This window comes from Triticum aestivum, chromosome 7A (assembly GCF_018294505.1).
Source record: "Triticum aestivum cultivar Chinese Spring chromosome 7A, IWGSC CS RefSeq v2.1, whole genome shotgun sequence".
Lineage (NCBI taxonomy): Eukaryota > Viridiplantae > Streptophyta > Magnoliopsida > Poales > Poaceae > Triticum > Triticum aestivum.
This window is the reverse complement of record NC_057812.1, coordinates 91,361,051-91,381,861: the sequence shown is the minus strand read 5'-3', so window position 1 is coordinate 91,381,861 and position 20,811 is coordinate 91,361,051.

The window sequence follows — 20,811 nt, the reverse complement described above, 5'->3', positions numbered from 1 at the left end:
CAACCCTGGATTTTTGCACAAAGTGGAATAATATGCTCCTACTGACCTCCCTTAATTTTGGTAGAAGTTTTAAAGAAATATTTAAATAGGTTGTAGTGCAAAATGCACTCTGGACCAGAGAAGAAAAATTGAGTGCAGGGCTCAAAATATTTCATGAAGGAAATATATTTTTGCATAAAAGGGATTTAAAAACATAACCTGACATCTCCAAATTTTTGTGGAAATTTTAAGTGAATCTATCAAATGGTTGTAGTTCAAATATGGCCATTTAACCATAGAAAAACCCTTTTCAAGAAAGTAAAGATCAAGCAATTAATTTACTTAATTAGTTACACTGATAAAAGGAAAGTTTTTCTTGAGAGGTTAAACAAGTCCAATAACATATTTGAAAAAGTTTTCTTCTTGGGAAAAACTCATCATAACAGGGAAGGAAATGATTTAAAAAAAATCAAAATGGAGCTCAGAAATCCAAAGTTTTAATTCCTGGCAAAAATTTTAATTTAATAAAACAAGGCCAAATTTTTGGGGTGTCACAAGAGGGCGGCCAACACCTGCGCCCTGGCGCGCTAGAGGCGGCGGAGCATACGATGAGCCGGCTGCAGCCGCGCTTGGACCGCCAAGAGTTGCTCCTCAAGCGTCCGACTCGCGTCCGGCGCGATGTCGGCCCCCGCCTGATGGCGCGCTTCACGATGGGCCTCGATGGTTTGGGTAGCGAAGAAGGAGTAGCCGGGAAAGTAGTCTGCACAGAGAATAAAAAGCAGCACAAATCAGAATACAAATCAGGCGGCAAGGGGCATGCAGGGAGCGAGGAAGGCGGCTTACCATCGATCAAATCCTCAATACGGCCGAAGCCTTCATTCAGCGCTTGCCTGGTCTCAGCCCAGCCCGCCGCTTCGGTCTCGAACTCGGCCTTCAGGGTGGCTTCGTTATCCTGCGCCTTCTTCAGGGTCGCCTTGTGGCTCTCCTCCTGGTCAGCCAGCTTCTTGGCCAGGCGGTCACGCTCCAGGACCAAGGCGTCGTACTCAGTTTCCTTGGCGCGAAGGGCGGCCTGCGCCTCGCTGAGCTGCCCCCTCAAGTCGGCATTGGCTCCTGCAAGCATGAAGACAAAGGAAAAATTAATAAGGGGAAGTCGTCAAGGAAGATCCGACCCGGGTGCTCAGCAGTTGGCCCGAATCTCGGGGACTACACCCAGTGGGTGCGCTGACGCGCCCCCACAGGAGATGAACGAGACAAACACGCACTCCGGCTGCTAGTCAGGTCCCCAGTTCTGCGGCCCAGCTCCTGAGCCTGGGAGTTGAAGGCGGCTGCGCGAAGGTTATGATACTCCTGGAAGATTATACAGGAGGCAAGGATAAGTTAAGTTGTCGGAACCTAGTAAGTTCCAAGCCGCCTACGCAGCAGCCGGCTTGGAACTCGGGGACTACACCCAGTTGGTGTGCTGACACGCCCCCATGGAAGAAATCGAAAGAACAAAATAACCAAGGACAGAAGACTCACCCGGATAACGGCCCGCGTCGAGAGAAACTCTTGAGTGTATCGCTGCAGCGAGGCGGCCTGAGCTTGAAGCCGGTTCCGGACCTCCTGGGCCGCCGCGTTCAGCTCGCCCGTCCCCCCGCTAGGAGTCCACTCGGACGTGCTGACACTGGCCGTCTCCAGGGCCTCCGCTGTCTGGCTGGCGCCCGCTGCTCAGTGCGGTTCCGCGCGGAGGCGCCACCCCCTGCGCGCCGGCGCAATGCCGGCTGCACCTCGAGGCCGGCCCCTGCCGCCGGCTCGCCCCTGGACAGCTGCTCTGGCGCCGCAGCTGATTGGCCGCTTTGGCCCGCTCCAGTCGGCGCTGTCTGTGACGCCCCCTCCACGAAGATCACGGGATCCTCCCGCCTCTCCATCACCGACGGGCCTTGGTCGACCTCCTCCGACGGGGGCACGGGAGCGTCGGGGGCCACGTCACGGAGGGGAACAATGAGCAGCGGAGGCCGGTTGTGCGAGGCCTCCGCCTCCGTCTCCGCGGCTGCTGCCTTCGCCCGGGCCTTGGCCGCCGCGTCGGCCTGCTCCTTCGTCGCCTGGGCGGTCCTTCGCTCCGCCGCTTCCCGCTCCTCCCGCGTGTTCCGCTCCGTGGCCTCCTTAAGGTCGGCGCGGGGATCCATGCGGCGGGAGCTTGAGGACCCTCCAGTCGTCCTGACTACGGAGCCGCCAGGACCTCGCTCGAGAGAAAGTGGCGCCCTGTCCGGCAAGAAAAGAATGGTTTAGAAGAGTTTCAGACAAAGAAGACAAAACTATATACGCAAGACATTCGACGACTTACGCAAAGATCGCCTGCGGCTGCTTCACCGCCTTGCGGAAGCGGGCCACCTTCGCGGCCGCCTCATCCCGCTTGGTCGCCGCCGTGGAGGCCTTGGATTTTTTCGGCCGGCTGCCGAAGAAGGTCGACACGGGCAGCCGGCACGACAGACGAGCCCGCGCCTTGATGATTGGGTGCCGGCTGGCGGTGCGGGGCGACTTCGACCTCGTCGTCATCCAGTCAGTCCTCGAAGCTGGCCCCGAGTCCCGCGCCTCTGACCTTGTCGCCTTCCCCCACGATGGCGTCTTCCATGGCGGCCGCTCCTAGGTCCGGATCGTCGGCGTCGTCCACCGTGCGGTCGGGGAGGAGCTGGCGCTCTACCCCCGCGGCCCCGGCTGTCGGTGGGAGAAGAGGGTTCTGCAAAAGGCAAACCAACTGATCAAGAGTCGGCTATCATGAGGCCAGCTACAAAAAGGAAGAAAAGAAGAAAGAACTTACGGCAGGCAGAGGGTTGGCGCGGGAATACGGCTCCTTGCCGTATCGCCAATCCTCGACGAGCTTGCAGTTGGAGATATAATTCACCATGTAAGACACCTCTGCGTGAGGCATCTCCCTAGTGCTCAGCCGGCACGGGTCGAAGCGGCCGCTCATTTGGCAGATCATGTGAGGCCGGCCTTGGAGCGGAAGAACCCGGCGCTCCATGAAGGCGGCCACCAAGTCGGCTCCGTTCAGGCCCTCCGACTGGATCATCACCCGAAGCCAGGAGATAGCTGCGTTCCCGGCCTGAGACAGCGACCTGGCCCGGTAGCTCCACGAAGGCTGCCTCCCAGCCGGCGGGCCGGCTACATAATCCTGCAGGTTGATGTAGTCGCCTTGCTGGGCGACGTTCTTCACGTAGAAATAAGACTTCTGCCAAAGCTTCACCAACTGGATCAGGGGAATGGACGGGAACGGATTATTCTCGCTCGCCCGCCTCATGGCAATGATGGCTCCGCAGGGGGCAGGCATGCCCGCGACGACGATGCCGAGCTTGCTTTGGAAGAACTCCCCCCAGAGCTCAAGCATGGGGAGAACTCCAAGAAAGCCCTCGCACAGGGTGACGAAGGCTGACAGCAGCATCACCGCGTTGGGCGTGAGGTGATGCGGCTGGAGGTGGTAGAACTCGAGGAAGGCTCGAAGGAATCCGCTCGCCGGGAGGCCGAAGCCGCGCAGGCAGTGCGAGCGGAAGATCACCCGCTCGCCCTCCTCCGGTGCCGGCGAAATCTCCCTCGCCGGCGCTTGACGAACCCGCACAAGGTTCTCGCCGGGCAGACGCCGCGTCCGGCGGAGGAACTCGACGTGGTCCTCGTGGACGTTGGAGCCATCCCACGAGCTCGACAGCGCCATGGGAGCGATGCGGCGGGCAGCAAGATGAAGCGACGGCAGAACGGCGCGACAAAGAGTTGCTGCGGCGAAGAGAAGAAGAAGGAGGGCGAGAAGGGGCGGAGTGGGGGAGAGCGCGCGAACCTCTGCCACTCCCCCTCCTCCTCCTACTTATAGACCGCGCGGCGGAGCCGAGGAGGCGCGGCGTGGGGGAACGTGGGGATCAACTGCGCCCACTCCCCCACGTCCCGCGATTATTGTGCCTTGATGGCAGAATAAAACCGCCGCGGGAAGGCGAGCGGTCCATGTGGGCCGCAGAAGATCCATGCTCGGACCGAGGCATGCGAGTGGCGGGCCCGGGCCTGCGGCGGCGTCCCGTCGCGGGCGTGCGTTGGTAGGATTTCCTCGCCACGTGGCCCGCGTTCCCGCCTACGAGAAACGGAGCTTTTCCGAAGACGGCGCGCACGAGCAAAGCCGGCCCCTCGGGATAGGAAGCTGACCTAGCTTCTCGTCCCTTTGTCAGCCTCGAAGCTCGATCAGCTTCGGGGACTACTGTCGGAGTAAATAACCATGGGTAGCCTAGCCGGCTCCCCCTGGCCCTTCTGAAAAAATTACGAGCCGATTCGGCCCTCAAGAATCCAAGACACAGGGCCGCCTTCCCCTTGCCGGCTGTCTCCAGGCCGGCTATCGAAGGCGGCCCGACTTCAGCCCTCATGAAGAGAAGCCGCGGGAGGGCCGGCTCCGAGAAGCCGGCCGCGAGAAGGCCGACTCCAAGAAGCTGGCTCGCATAAAGCGGTCAAGATCGTACCATCGAAGTCTGCATCCACATAACGGCGATGTGACGAGGCGTGGCTACAGTGAAGCCTGCCACCCCCGAATCCCGGAGCACGCCTGGCACAGTGCGCCGTACGGGTGGCCATAACCCGTCCGGCGCAGCACTGTTGCCACGTTGACCCTGATGTCATCCACGACGGGCTACCAGTATGGCCCACGGGTAGTGGGCCCCTTCGAGCAGAGAGACACCCGAAGGCGGCGAGACCTCCCCCAGTCGGCCCAAGATAGAGTTGGCTCCCCACAGCCGGCTTGCCACCTCCCTCGAAGAAGACGCCCCATTAAGGAGACAAGACGCGGTGGGGCTACAGTGATCGCCCGCCAGGCAGCGGCACTGTAGCCATGCCCACTTCGGTGAAGCCCTCGCCACCAAGATTGAGCAACAGTAACCAGCCGCCGACAAGGCCCTGAGAGTGGGGCCTGCCTGTCGACCAAGGAGCCGGCAGCCGGCGGGACCCACTAGACGGTGGGCCCCAGTAGCCGGCGCAGAAGCCGTAGAGCGTAGACACAGACGGCTGGGCCCCACGCCCAGCCGGATTACCATTGTACCCCCGGGGGGTAGGCCTATATAAACCCCCCGGGGCATCCATGCAAAGAGAGATCAATTCCTGCTAGTCTCGGACACCACATAGGGAGGAGAAGAGAGCAAGGCGTGCCCTTCTTCCTCCTCTCGCCAAACAGCTCAAGGAGCACCGTGTAGCTACTTGTTCATCTAGTGACCATCCGGAGACCCCGCAGAGCAGCAGTAGGGGTGTTATCTCCACGCAGAGCCCCGAAGCTGGGTAAGATTCGTCGGCGTGCATGTCTTCGCCTCATCCCGTTTCCAGGCACCGGCGACGTCTTACTGGCTCCCACAATGATAAGCCACTCATTGGCATATGTCGCACCTACCACCCGACAGGCACGCTTGGGTTACCCACGCCCGTATTGATGAGAATCCTAGAATAAGGGGACATGATCTCTGCTTTAACAAGACATGCCAAGGAAACCACCTCGCATGACGCGCTGAGGTGCGATAATGAAACGACTCGGATAAAGGCTTGGCTGTGGTGTGTCACACTATGGAATACGTCAGCAGATCAGATTTGTGTAAATATTATTCTCTCTATGGCAATATGTGGAAACTTATTTTGCAGAGCCGGACACTATATTTGTGTTCAAAATCTTCTATGAAGTACTTGGAGGAGGAACCCGCCTTGCAATGCCGAAGACAATCTGCGTGCCGGACTCGTCGTCATTGAAGCCTGGTTCAGGGGCTACTGAGGGAGTCCTGGATTAGGGAGTGTCCGGATGGCCGGACTATACCTTTAGCCGGACTCCTGGACTATGAAGATACAAGATTGAAGACTTCGTCCCGTGTCCGGAAGGGACTTTCCTTGGCGTGGAAGGCAAGCTTGGCGATACGGATATGCAGATCTCCTACCATTGTAACCGACTTTGTGTAACCCTAACCCTCTCCGGTGTCTATATAAACCAGAGGGTTTTAGTTCATAGGACAACATACACAACAACAATCATACCATAGGCTAGCTTCTAGGGTTTAGCCTCTCCGATCTCGTGGTAGATCTACTCTTGTACTACCCATATCATCAATATTAATCAAGCAGGACGTAGGGTTTTACCTCCATCGAGAGGGCCCAAACCTGGGTAAAACTTCATGTCCCTTGCCTCCTGTTACCATCCGGCCTAGACGCACAGTTCGGGACCCTCTACCCGAGATCCGCCGGTTTTGACACTGACAGAGCCCATGCAATGAGCCCCTGGGCCTGGCATTACTCCTTTAAAGGTAGTATTGCTGTGGCAAATTTTCGTTGGGTCTATCCCCATTTTGCGGATTGTGTCCTGATGTATCAGGTTTAGACTGCTGCCACCATCCATCAGGACTCGTGTGAAGTGGTATCCGTCAATTATTCGATCTAATACCAAGGCAGCCCATCCTGCAAGCCGGATACTTGCCGAGTAATCCCGATGGTCGAAAGTGATCGGTTGAGACGACCAGTGGCAGGACTCCGCGGTGATAGGCCCTTCGGCATATTTCTCTGGGAGTGCCGCTTTGTTTCCCCCTTGATCACGTGTAACACGTTTACTGTTTTGACTTCTGGTGGAAATTTCTTTTGTTCCCCAGTGTCTTGCTTGAGAGGCTCATCCTCGTCTTCGCTTGGTGTATCCTCCCCCTTGTGTACGGCGTTGAGCTTGCCGGACTGCTTGAAGACCCAACATTCTCTGTGAGTATGATTTGCAGGTTTATCGGGGGTGCTATGGATCTAACATATTTGGTCCAGAATTTTGTTTAGGGTGGACAGTTCATCTCTGGCGCCTTTAGAGGGCGGGTTTTGCTGACCTGGCCAAGAGCTTCTGAATTCGGCGTTTACCGCCATGCTCTTCGGGCTATCTTCTTTATTCCGGCGCTTACTATTTTTGCTGCGTCGTGATTTTCCGTTTCCATCTCTAACTTCGGATGTACTTGGGTTGCTGGTGCTGCATCAGGCTAGCCAGTTGTCCTCGCCCGCGCAAAAGCGGGTCATGAGGCTTGTTAATGCTGCCATTGTTCTCGGCTTTTCTTGGCCGAGGTGTTTGGCAAGCCAATCGCCTCGGACGTTGTGTTTCAAAGCTGCCAAGGCTTCCGCGTCTGGACAGTCAACTATTTGGTTCTTTTTAGTAAGAAACCTGTTCCAAAGCTTTCGGGCTGACTCTCCGGGCTGTTGAGTTATATGACTTAAATCGTCCGCATCCGGAGGTCGGACATAAGTCCCTTGAAAATTTTCCCGAAAAGCGTCTTCGAGATCTTCCCAGCTTCCAATGGAGCTTCCGGGGAGGCTTTTAAGCCAGTGCCGAGCTGGCCCTTTGAGTTTGAGTGGTAAATACTTAATGGCGTGGAGATCATCTCCTCGAGCCATATGGATATGGAGGATGTAGTCCTCAATCCAGACCCCAGGGTCTATTGTTCCGTCGTATGCCTCTATGTTTACGGGTTTGAATCTCTCTGGAAATTCATGGTCCAGCACCTCGTCAGTGAAACATAGGGGGTCTGCGACACCCCTGTATCTGGGTGTACCGCGTTGTTCGGATGTTTGTTGTGTTGCATCGTATGCTGGAGCGTGCTTGTGTGGTCCATCGATGGATCTGGTTGTGCCGTCCTTTTGATGCGAGCCCTTGCGTGGATCGCGTATTGGCTCATGTGTGGCGTTGTTTGCCGCTCCATGTTGGCCGTGAGGTCGTCTATCCGGCCAGATGGCCATTTTAATTTTTGGTTGTGGGGGATCGAAGGCCTCCTCATCGAATTCAGGTAGTAACTTCCGCTTCGGGTTGCTCTTGGTGGGGCAATTACCGCCGTACTTTGCTGTTGTGTTGAGTGCTTTACCCCATCTGATTCTGATTGTGTCTTGCGTAGCCTTGAGCCTTTGCTTCTGCTTTTTAGACTCCTCGCGGTGGCAACAAGCCTTTGACGGGCATTCTGTTGCTCCAGGTGTCTGTCCGGTGTGATGTCGTCCGGACTATTATCTTTGACAGAGTCGAGTTGTTCGGTTTGATTCTCCGTGTTTCCGTGGTCCGGCGATGGTTCACCCTGCTCTAATGCTGGGTCTATATGATCGTTGTTTCTGCCGAGGCGGGATTTGAAGCGGCGCTTACGCCGCTGCTTTGACTGCTTCTCGAGGGGACAACCCTTCGTTGCGTCCTTCCGTTCCTCGTCGTCGTTTTCTTTTGGTGTGTCCACCATGTATACGTCATGTGATGAAGTGGGCGTCCAGTGCCCTGTGGGTAGTGGTTCCTGTTCGTCTCCTGCATCGTCGATCATACCATCGATGTCTTCAGAGTCGAAGTCGAGCATGTCGGTTAAGTCATCTACATTGGCTACTAAGTGGGTGATGGGTGGGCGGCGAATTTGTTCGTCATCCGCATCCCAATCCTGCCGGACATAGTTCGGCCAGGACTCTCCTGACAAGGAGAGAGACTTTAATGAATTCAGTATGTTGCCGAAGGGCGAGTGCTGAAAGATATCCGCGGAGGTGAACCCCATGATTGGCGCCCGGTCGGATTTGATAGGCACGGGTGCCGGCGGTTCGGAGTCTGTGGCCAGGGAAGAATCCGGCAGTTTGTCGACACGGCTCTCGTGAAGGGTAAGGTCAATATTCGGCTCAATCGCCGCTGAGGATATGGCCTCCATGACGGGGTCTATCCACCCGTCCATGGATGGCGCAACTGGCTCCGAATTGAGGCTCGGAGCGGCTGCCGGTGCGATCTCCTGAATATGGTCCGATGATAGAGCTAAATCGTACTCATCGTGACCGCGTGGCGCACAAGGCAGGGGCTCGAATCCGTCGAGGATCAAGTCTCCATGGATATCGGTCGTGTAATTTAAGCTTCCAATCCAGACCTGATGGCCAGGGGCGTAGCTTTTGATCTGCTCCAGATGGCCAAGCGAGTTGGCCCGCAGTGCGAAGCCGCCGAACACAAAGATCTATCCGGGGAGAAAGGACTCACCCTGGACTACATCGCTATCGATGATCGTAGGAGCCATCAAGCCTAACGGCGACGACACAGAGGAACTCTCAATGAAAGCACCAATGTCGGTGTCAAAACCGGCGGATCTCGGGTAGGGGGTCCCGAACTGTGCGTCTAAGGCGGATGGTAACAGGAGGCAGGGGACACGATGTTTTACCCAGGTTCGGGCCCTCTTGATGGAGGTAAAACCCTACAACCTGCTTGATTAATATTGATGATATGGGTAGTACAAGAGTAGATCTATCACGAGATCGGAGAGGCTAAACCCTAGAAGCTAGCCTATTGTATGATTGTATGTTGTCCTACGGACTAAAACCCACCGGTTTATATAAACACTGGAAAGGGCTAGGGTTACACAAGGTCGGTTACAAAGGAGGAGATATACATATCCGTATTGCCTAGCTTGCCTTCCACGCCAAATAGAGTCCCATCCGGACACGAGACGAAGTCTTCAATCTTGTATCTTCGTAGTCTAACAGTCCGGCCAAAGGATATAGTCCGGCTGTCCGGAGACCCCCTAATCCAGGACTCCCTCACCAATGATGCCATGTCACCGCGATTGCTGTTGTTAACCTTGCGATGATTCAATCATGTTTGAATTCAAAACTCAAAATTAAGTCAATCAGCAAAAGTAAATAAAAGAAAAGAAGAAAACAAGCACAAAAAACAAGGGGAGAGGCCCTCGCCCCTCATCGGACCTCGGCCCAGGAAACCCCTAGGCCAACACACACGGCCCACACGGCCCCCTTCCCATTGCTTATCCACCCCACCCCACTCCTCGAACCCTAGCCTAAGCCGATCACCGCCACTCCACTTGATCTCGCCCACTCTCCCTCCGTCTCTCGCTCCCTCTGTCCCTACCCCCTCGATCCGGATCGCAGGTTGCGATCCCGGTGACCGCGTCGCCCCGACGTCGGTGCCCATCCCCGGTGCGGCCCCAGCCGCGCCGCCCGACGCAACCGCCTGCCTCTCCGTCGCCTCCCGCACAGCGCCCGCCCCCTCGACCCGACTTGGATTAGGGGCTCGAACCCGCGCCTCCCGTCGCCGCCCTGCTCCACCGCCTCTCCATCGATGGTCGCCGTCGAGCCTCGCCGCCCCGATCCCCTGCAATGGGGGTATAACATCCCAAAATTCTATATTTTGGAATGTTATATTAAATAAATAAATAGTATTGTTTGTTTGATTGTTGTGTGATGGATTGTGTGAATTTATTTTATTTTCACGAGAATTAAAACATTTTGAGTTCTTGTTTAAAACTTTTTCTAATCATGTTATAAAAGTTGGGTAACATTTTGTCCAATAAAGAAAACTATGGTTGGGGAAGTTTATTCAAGAAAATCAAAGGGCTTTAATTCTTGTTTGTCTTTTTTTTGAAATATTGGAAACCACAATCACAATTTTGCAGTGAGAATAAGATGACTTACTCAAATGTGGTGGATGAATATTTCATATGGAGTTTGTTTGGATTTTGGAGTTCCAATTGAAATATTATATTATTTGGAGTTTTACTGTCGTTTAGATATTTCCAAATTAATCAAATAATTTAATGAGAGGAGATAATGTGACTTCTCCGAATATATATTTGGAAATATTTAATACGGTACAATTATCCTTTTGTTAATTTACCATTGTCCTTATGTCATAAAAAATGTATTCTAGCTTGTGCATACAAATAATATTTTGTAGGCACCAAAATATAATTACGTGTATGTAAACATTTATTTTATTTGCTGTTTTAAAACTTTAGCAGAAAAATATATATTATTTTGTAATTATGTTCCAAGCCTATTTGGACCAGGCCCACTTCTATTGTTTTTCACTCTTTCCATTTTCCCCCTAGGCCTGGTTCCCCACTAAGGCCCATCTTAATTTTTTTTCTTAGCCCAAGTCCAGGAACCCCTTCTTCCTCCTCTGTACGTTTCAATCTGGAGGAGAACAGAAACAGCCATGGCACCTGTACATCTTCCTCTCCCTCTAGCACTTGAAACGTTCGCTCTTTCCACTTCTTATCAACACGAAAGATCTTTTGTATTGGATGGAGAACCCATTCAGAGGATTAAAATTCCACTTTGATGTCTTAATTGTTCCAGAATCAATTCGTCATTAGAGGCCACAATGAGCTCGTTTGATCTCCCTCTACCAGCTGCCTCGGCCACTATAAATAGGACCCCTAGGTGCGCCTCGAAGCCCTCATCCCTCTCCCTGAAAACCCCTCTTTACATCGCTCTATTCCGAGAGGAATTGCTCGTCGGGATTTACCCGTTTGCGCAACTCCGGCGGCTTCTCCACCGCCCCCGAGGACAAGGACGGTCTCACCTCTGCATCTCCCAAGTTCGCCTCGGCCTCCTCTCCGCCGTTCGGACACTCGTTGACGTCGGGACCTTTTCTTTTCCAACTCCGACGAAACTCCGGTGAGCAATGTGTAAATCCCGTAATTGCTTTTCAGAAAAATACTCAAACTTCGGAAATTCATATCTCCTAGACCGTAAGTCCGAATTCGACAAATTTTATATCCACAGATTCGTTGAAACACGAAGTTTATCATGAGACAAAAATATTTCACTTTTCGTAAATTAATTTTGACACAAATTTAAAATTTGTATTCAAGTATTTTTGCTATATCTATTAATCTGTAATTCTTTTGAAAATGTTTCCTTTAGCAAAAATTGATCTTTCGGTCCATATCTTGCTGTTAGAATTTTTTTCTAATTGTTCACCTATGTCTAGCCACCGTTTCAACCTTAACACTCCATATAGTTTTCCTTTTATCGTAATTCAATTTCATCATTAGTTTAATTTGATTCATGATTCAGCTTTCTTGAGAAGATCATTAGGAACCTCTCTGGTCATATGCTATCATTATATAAATTTAGACTTCACGAGATGTTACATACATTTTGTAACATAAACCTTTATGCCACAAACTCCATCTACCATTTTCATTAGATTTTGTCATAGAACCTTGCCTCACAACTCTTCAGCCCGTGATCTTCACTTTGACCCAACCCTAGTACAAAACGTATATCATATTTTCATTCTTGATCTTATCTCAAACCATAACCAAGTCCTAGCAACTTATGTAGGAATGTTTTTTTATTTCGTATTGTAATTTGAATATTTTATTTGGATCTTTATTTGGATGTTGTTGTGTGTTAAAATACTTTCTTATATCGTTAGATATATCGTAACGAGAAGGAGAGATGACTCAATAGAATATTTCATCTTCATCAACAGTACAAGGCAAGTTACATCTTGATCATGCTCTTTTATACCTATGTTTTATATATGCATTTAGTCCTTTGATGTAGGGTTTGCATGAATATGTTAGTTGGCTATATTATAAACCCAGTAGTGCAATGAGGTAGCTCTGAGCCTGTACTTCTTTGTCGCCAACGTTGTAGGGATTTTGCTATGCCATTGTAGACGGGGATTGGTATGTGAGATCATGAAAGTTGTGAGTGATATAATAATTAAGGGTAACCTTAAGGTGGCAACATTAACACACATCTGGGTGGATTGGTAAAGGGCACCCTAGAGAAACCAGTGGACTTGCCCGGGCACCCTGGAGAAACCAGTGGACTTGCCCAGGGGACCCCGGAATACCTGTGTGATCACCCTATGGACTGCCACTCAGGATCAAAGGGATTCATCAATTTTTCATGACTAGAAGCTTATCTGCACAGCCACAAGCTATTATGAGCTCTGTCTTAGTTGAGTACATTGTGTGACCTCTTAAAGTGGTAGACTAGCAGATGTAGTTATATATGTAGGTGTACCGGTCTACCCAAGGTTAAGAGGGAACACTTCAGAAAGACTATGTCTCGATCTTCCGGCTCTCAAACACCAGCCATTGCGAGGACTACAAAAGAGGTGACTGGGTCTTGTGGGGAAAAGTGTGCAAAACTCTGCAGAGTGTAAAACTAATCAATTAGCCATGTCCCCGGTTATGGACAATTTGAGCATCTGGAAAGTGGGAATTGAGCAGTTTCATCACTCTAAATAATCTAATGGGTTTTAATGAATTTGGCTATAGATTGAATGGAGCAACCATCTCAATAATATTATGATGAATTATGTAGTAACAATATGATATTCTTTTGATGATAGGGAAAAATCAGCTTTATGCAAATTAAATTTAGAACCATCCACCAGCCATAATGCATGTATAAATAGGACATTTATTCATCTCTTGTGGTGTTACTTGCCAGTACATTCAACGTACTGACCTACACGGCTGCAACATATTATGTTGCAGGTATTATCTGATGAGTAAGTTATACGATAGGGTTACGGTCTGCACTCAACTTGCCGATGGCGCTGATGGGACTCCACACCCGTTTGCTTGTTTCCGCTGAGATTCTTAAGGTATATATTAGTTTTTCGTTACTTATACATGTGATTGCACATTGATATATATATTGATGTACTGTGTGTGCTAGCATACCGATCCAGGGATAGCACAGATACACAGAGACTTGACCGTCTGAGGTCGGGTCGCTACAGAAATGGTATCAGAGCACACACTGAATTCTTAAAGAATTTATTCAAATGCATACTAACTGAGCAAAGAAGCAACAATGTACAACAGGTAGCCGCACATTACTTTCCCTTTCTTAACGATGTTCTTGTAATTTGTCATGCATAAAGTAAAGTATCTATTTATTATTTGAAATTGATGAACTAACATCAGAAACCTGAAGCTGTGCAACACTGACCATCCTTTGTATAATAATAAATGGAACATCTTTTCCATCTTTGCATTGATAATACTAAAACACATATATCAGACACCAAATTAATTGTACTTGAAATGTGCCAACTAAAATGAAATATCTAAGTTTCACCTGCCCAGGATGTCCTCTGCTCAGTCGTGCGAAGTTCAAACTTGCAGAATTCATGAGATATCTATCTGGTCAACATTTGCTATGCTATCAAAGTGAAAATGCAAACCTTAGCCTATGCTGAATATATACCAGGAATCAAAAGTGATAGATCACAAGCGAATTTGACAACTAAATTTTGAGAAAACAAGTTCCAATCTTACACACTATTTATCAGTTACCACGAACAATCAAGGAACAACAGATAAAATAAATAAGCAGAGGATGGCATAGAGGAGGGATACATAGGTACAAGTGCTCACTGAAGAGGTTCTTTGGTGATGCAGCGGTCACAGTGCACGTGGGCCACCACCGTAGTGCGGCAGGAGGTCACCACAGGACGCACGGCCATGCCAGATACGCAACAGAGGATGTCGGGGCCACCGTCGTCCAGCCCAACGCGTGCGAGCACACATCCCCAGGAGGCACAGAGGGGGCGCGATGGGGCATGCTGTCCGACGGAGAGAAGCTGCCGGAGATGCACCGGCGATGGACGAGATGCCGCAGCCTAAATCCTAGACACGGACTAGGGGTCATGGGCGAGCGCCACGGTCCTAGAGTGGCAGATCCAGTCGGACTGGAGGACGCAGGGGTCAGAGATTAGCTCGTCGGTCTGCGCAGTGGCACACGTCGCCGGAATCGGCATGCAGTAGTAGCGGCGTGTGGGGTTGCATGAGTTGGGTTGCGAGAGGGGCGTATGAGTGGGGGATTAGGCGGATTTGACAGCTGCCGGAGATGGGAGGTGAGAGGAGGGTAGGGGGAGGGCTAGCGGCGATCTGTGGGGGGAGGTGGTGGGTGGCGGCGATCTATGGGGGAGGTGGTGGGTGGCGGCGATCTGTGGGGGAAGGTGGTGGGTGGCGGCAATCTGTGGGGGCGAGGTGGCGGATGGCAGCGATCTGTGGGGGGGAGATGGTGGGTGGCGGCGATGGGGAATCCGGAAGGGCTGTGTGGAGGAGGGAGATGGGAGGGGGTTGAGGAGGAGTGTGTGTTAGGGTTTGGTTTTTATACATGGAGCGGTTGGGCGGACTTTAGCGGGCTTTCGCGGGCTTAGGTGGGCTTGTGGGGCTGTACCAGATCGTCCATGACAGTTTCTGAAATTGTCATCAGAAATCCGTCATGGATTAACAGATTTCTTGTAGTGAGGCCCACTTCTATTTTTTTCACTCTCTCCATTTTCCCCCTGGGCCTGGTTCCCCACTAAGGCCCATCTTATTTTTTTTCTTAGCCCAAGTCCAAGAACCCCTTCTTCCTCCTCTGTACGTTTCAATCTGGAGGAGAACAGAAACAGCCATGGCACCTGTACATCTTCCTCTCCCTCTAGCACTTCAAACGTTCGCTCTTTCCACTTCTTATCAACACGAAAGATCTTTTGTATTGCATGGAGAACCCATTCAGAGGATTAAAATTCCACTTTGATGTCTTAATTGTTCCAGAATCAATCTGTCATTAGAGGCCACAATGAGCTCATTTGATCTCCTTGTACCGGCTGCTCGGCCACTATAAATAGGACCTGCCACCCTATGGACTGCCACCCGGGCTCAAAGGGTTTCATCAATTTTTCATGACTAGAAGCTTACCTGCACAGCCACAAGCTATTATGGGCTCTGTCTTAGTTGAGTACGTTGTGTGACCTCTTACAGTGGTAGACTAATAGATGTAGTTATATATGTAGGTGTACCGGTCTACCCAGGGTTAAGAGGGAACACTTCAGAAAGACTATGTCTAGATCTTCCAGCTCTCAAACACCAGGCAGTGCGAGGACTACAAAGGACGTGATCGAGTCTTATGGGGAAAAGTGTGCAAAACTCTGCAGAATGTAAAACTAATCGATTAGCCATGTCCCTGGTTATGGACAATTTGAGCATCTGGAAAGTGGGAATTGAACAGTCTCATCACTCTAAATAATCTAATGGGTTTTAATGAATTTGGGTATAGATTGAATGGAGCAACCATCTCAATCATATTATGATGAATTATGTAATAACAATATGATATTCTTTTGATGATAGGGAAAAATCAGCTTTATGCAAATTAAATTTAGAACCATCCACCAGCCATAATGCATGTATAAATAGGACATTTATTCATCTCTTGTGGTGTTACTTGCCAGTACATTCAACGTACTGACCTACACGGCTGCAACATATTATGTTGCAGGTATTATCTGATGAGTAAGTTATACGATAGGGTTACGGTCTGCACTCAACTTGTCGATGGCATTGATGGGACTCCACACCCGTTTTGCCTGTTTCCGCTGAGATTCTTAAGGTATATATATCAGTTTTTCGTTACTTATACATGTGATTGCACTTTGATACATACATTGATGTACTGTGTGTGCTAGCATACCGATCCAGGGATAGCACAGATACACAGAGACTTGACCGTCTGAGGTCGGGTCGCTACAAGGGGTGAGCACCTCCCATTCTCCCCTTCGCCGCCTCCGCTGACCTCGCCCACGTGCAGAGCTCCCCGGCCGTGACGGCGCCTCTCACCAGCCGCGCCCTGCACCGGGCTCGCCCCCACTCCGGCCACTGCCTCGCTGCGCCTCTCGGGGCCGCCAGCGCGCACGCGCCGCGCCGCCCCCTGTGCACGCTGCAGACCCCTGCGCTCTTCCTCGCCGACACCCGCTGCCTTGGCCGCACCCGCTTGCTGTGCCCGAGGCCAATGCCCACACCCATGCCCCGACACCCGATAACCGCCGCCCATTAAGCTACCCCGGGCCACAGACATGTGGGGCCCGCCCTAGAACGAAAAAGAATAACTTTAAAAAATATAAATAAGAAAATATTAATTAATTAGTTAATTAACCTAATCTAATTAACCTACTTATTTAGCCTAATTACTAGATTTGTTAATTTAAACATCTTTAATTAACTAAGTCAATGACAGATGTGCCCCATGTGCCAGGTTTGACTTAGTCAACCTGTTGACCCTGCTAATGTCATGCTGACGTCACGCCGATGTAATAATTCCTTTTTTAATTTAACTTAAATATTAATAACATTAGAAAATCTTTTAAAACTTTAGAAATTCATATAAAATAATCCGTAACTCGGATGAAAAAGTTTTATACGTGAAAGTTGCTCAGAACGACAAGACGAATCCGGATACGCCCTCTGGTCGTCTACCACACGCCCCTAGCATAGCGAACCTGCAACTTTCCCCCTCTAGTCGTCTATCCGAAAATGCCAAACTCCGGGAAAACTTTCTCGGATGTTTTCCCCCTTCGCCAGTATCGCCTAGTACCACGAGGCACACCTACACTACTAGGGAGAACCCTAGTAGTAGCGCGGGTTTAAATCCCACTAGTAGTGCGGGCAGCCGCGCTACCAATAAGGCGCTACAGCTATTACTTAGCAGTAGCGCGTGCGATAAGCGCTACTGCTAAGACACATAGCGGCAGCGCTTGTTCTGTCTCGCGCTGCTATTAATCTAGCTAGTTGTAGCATGTTTCTTATCCATTGCTACTAGTACTCTTTTTTTCATTTTTAGTGTATTTATACGATGTTATATAAATTTTGGTACAATACCAATTATGAGGTTTAGGTTCAAGTGGAGGCAATATGTGGTGCATGTCAAAAGTATACTACTAATCCAAACTTGATCTAGTTTGGACTAGTAGTACTTTCGATGTGCACCACATGTTGCCTCCACTTGAATCTAATCCGCCAGCACAAGCTATTTAATCATCATCATAGTCATTACAACCAACAGTATTTATTTAATCACCATAGTCATAGTGTAGCACATCATCATCTTCAAACTCGTTCTAGCTAGCTAATCACCACCAACACTAGCTGTGATAGCTATCTAATCACCACCAACACTAGCTAATAATAATCATCATAGTCATTACCATGAACACTAGCTATTTAATCATCATAGTCATAGTGTAGCACATCATCATCTTCAAACTCATTTCTAGCTAGCTAATCACTCCTTCTTCTCTCTCTCAGGTAAAGTAACATAAAACATGTATAGCACTCCTCCTTCATCAAGTTGGAGCATGCAGATGAATGATACGTCTCCAACGTATCTATAATTTTTGATTGCTCCATACTATATTATCTACTGTTTTCAATGTTTATGGGCTTTATTATGCACTTTTATATCATTTTTGGGACTAACCTATTAACCCAAAGCCCAGTGCCAGTTTCTGTTTTTACCTTGTTTTAGGGTTTCGAAAAAAAAGAAGATCAAACGGAGTCCAATTGACCAGAAACTTCACGGAACTCATTTTTGGAAGGAAAGAAGCCTAGAAGACTTGGAGTGCACGTCGGGGGACCTACGAGGAGGCCACGAGGCAGAGGGCGCGCCCTCCACCCTCGTGATCCCCTCGTGGCCCCCCTGACATACTTCTTCCGCCTATATATCTCCATCTACCCTAAAAACAGTCGAGAGCACAATAGATCGGGAGTTCCGCCGCCAGAAGCCTCCGTAGCCACCGAAAACCAATCTAGACCCGTTCTGGCACCCTGCCGGAGGGGCAATCCCTCTCCGGTGGCCATCTTCATCATCCCGGTGCTCTCCATGACGAGGAGGGAGTAGTTCTCCATCGGGGCTGAGGGTATGTACCAGTAGCTATGTGTTTGATCTCTCTCTCTCGTGTTCTTGAGATGATACGATCTTCATGTATCGCGAGCTTTGCTGTTATAGTTGGATCCTATGATGTTTTCTCCCCCCCTCTACTATCTTGTAATGAATTGAGTTACCCCTTTGGAGTTATCTTATCAGATTGACTCTTTACAGATTTGAGAACACTTGATGTATGTCTTGCGTGGGATACCTGTGGTGACAATGGGGTATTCTATGATCCACTTGATGTATGTTTTGGTTATCAACTTGCGGGTTCCGTGACCTTGGGAACCTATGCATTGGGGTTGGCACACGTTTTCGTCGCGATTCTCCGGTAGAAACTTTGGGGCACTCTTTGAGGTCCTTTGTGTTGGTTGAATAGATGAATCTGAGATTGTGTGACGCATATCGTACAATCATACCCACGGATACTTGAGGTGACATTGGAGTATCTAGGTGACATTAGGGTTTTGGTTGATTTGTGTCTTAAGGTGTTATTCTAGTATGAACTCTAGGGTTGTTTGTGACACTTATAGCAATAGCCCAACGGATTGATTGGAAAGAATAAGTTTGAGGTGGTTTCGTACCCTACCATAATCTATTCATTCGTTCTCCACTATTAGTGACTTTGGAGTGACTCTTTGTTGCATGTTGAGGGATAGTTATGTGATCCAATTATGTTATTATTGTTGAGGGAACTTACACTAGCGAAAGTATGAACCCTAGGCCTTATTTCCTAGCATTGCGATACCGTTTACGCTCACTTTTACCATTAGTTACCTTGCTGTTTTTATATTTTCAGATTACAAATACCTTTATCTACCATCCATATACCACTTGTATCACCATCTCTTCGCCGAACTAGTGCACCTATACAATTTACCATTGTATTAGGTGTGTTGGGGACACAAGAGACTCTTTGTTATTTGGTGAGCAAGTTTATTATGATGAAAGCATGCCTCCTATCTATGATGATTATTGTGATGACACATATGCTTTAAAGAATAATGATAACAATGAAACTTATCATCTTGATTTCAATTTTCAATCCCATGATAGTTATTTTGTTGAGTTTGCTCCCACTATTATTCATGAGAAGAAATTTGCTTCTGTGGAGAGTAGTAAATTTTGCATGCTTGTAGATCATGAAAAGAATGCTTTAGGTGATGGTTATATTGTTGAATTCATTCATGATGCTACTGAAAAATTATTATGAGGGAGGAATATATGCTTGTAGGAATTGCAATAGTATCAAGTTTCCTCTCTATGTGCTTAATTTTTTGAAGTTTTGCTTGCTTTACCTTCCTATGCAAGTTGATTCTTGTTCCCATAAGTTGTTTTCTCACAAAATCCCTATGCATAGTAAGTATGTTAGACTTAAATGTGCTAGTCATATTCTTCGTGATGCTCTTTTTATGTTACAATTCTTATCCTTTATGTGAGCATCATTGAAATCATCATGCCTAGCTAGGGGCGTTAAACGATAGCGCTTGTTGGGAGGCAACCCAATTTTATTTTAGTTCCTTGCTTTTTGTTCCTGTTTAGTAATAAATAATTCATCTAGCCTCTGTTTAGATGTGGTTTTATGCTTTTAATTAATGTTTGTGCCAAGTAGAACCTTTGGGAAGACCTGGGGAAAGTCTTGTTGATCATGCTGTCAAAAACAGAAACTTTAGCGCTCACGAGAATTGCTGCCATTTTTATTTGGAGAGTGATATTTGGTTAATTATTTTTGGATATGATTAATAGACAAATTCCTCAGGTCCATAAATTTATTTGAGAATTTTATGAGTTCCATAAGTATACGTTTGATCCAGAGTACTACAGACTGTTCTGTTTTTGACAGATTCTGTTTTTCATGTGTTGTTTAATTATTTTGATGAATCTATGGCTAGTAAAATAGTTTATAAACCATAGAGAAGTTAGAATACATTAGGTTTAACACCAATATAAATAAATAATGAGTTCATTACAGTACCTTGAAGTGGTGTTTTGTTTTCTTTCGCTAACGGAGCTTACAAGTTTTATGTTAAGTTTTGTGTTGTGAAGTTTTCAAGTTTTGGGTAAGGATTCGATGGACTATGGAATAAGGAGTGGAAAGAGCCTAAGCTTGGGGATTCCCAAGGCACCCCAAGGTAATATTCAAGGATATCCAAGAGCCTAAGCTTGGGGATGCCCCGGAAGGCATCCCCTCTTTCGTCTTCGTTCATCGGTAACTTTACTTGGAGCTATATTTTTATTCGCCACATGATATGTGTTTTGCTTGGAGTGCCAATTTATTTTGTTAAGATTTGCTTGCTGTTATTTATAACAATGTTTTGCATCTTTTATTTCAATCAAAATGGCATTGATAGCCTTTACTATGCCTATGTTACAAGT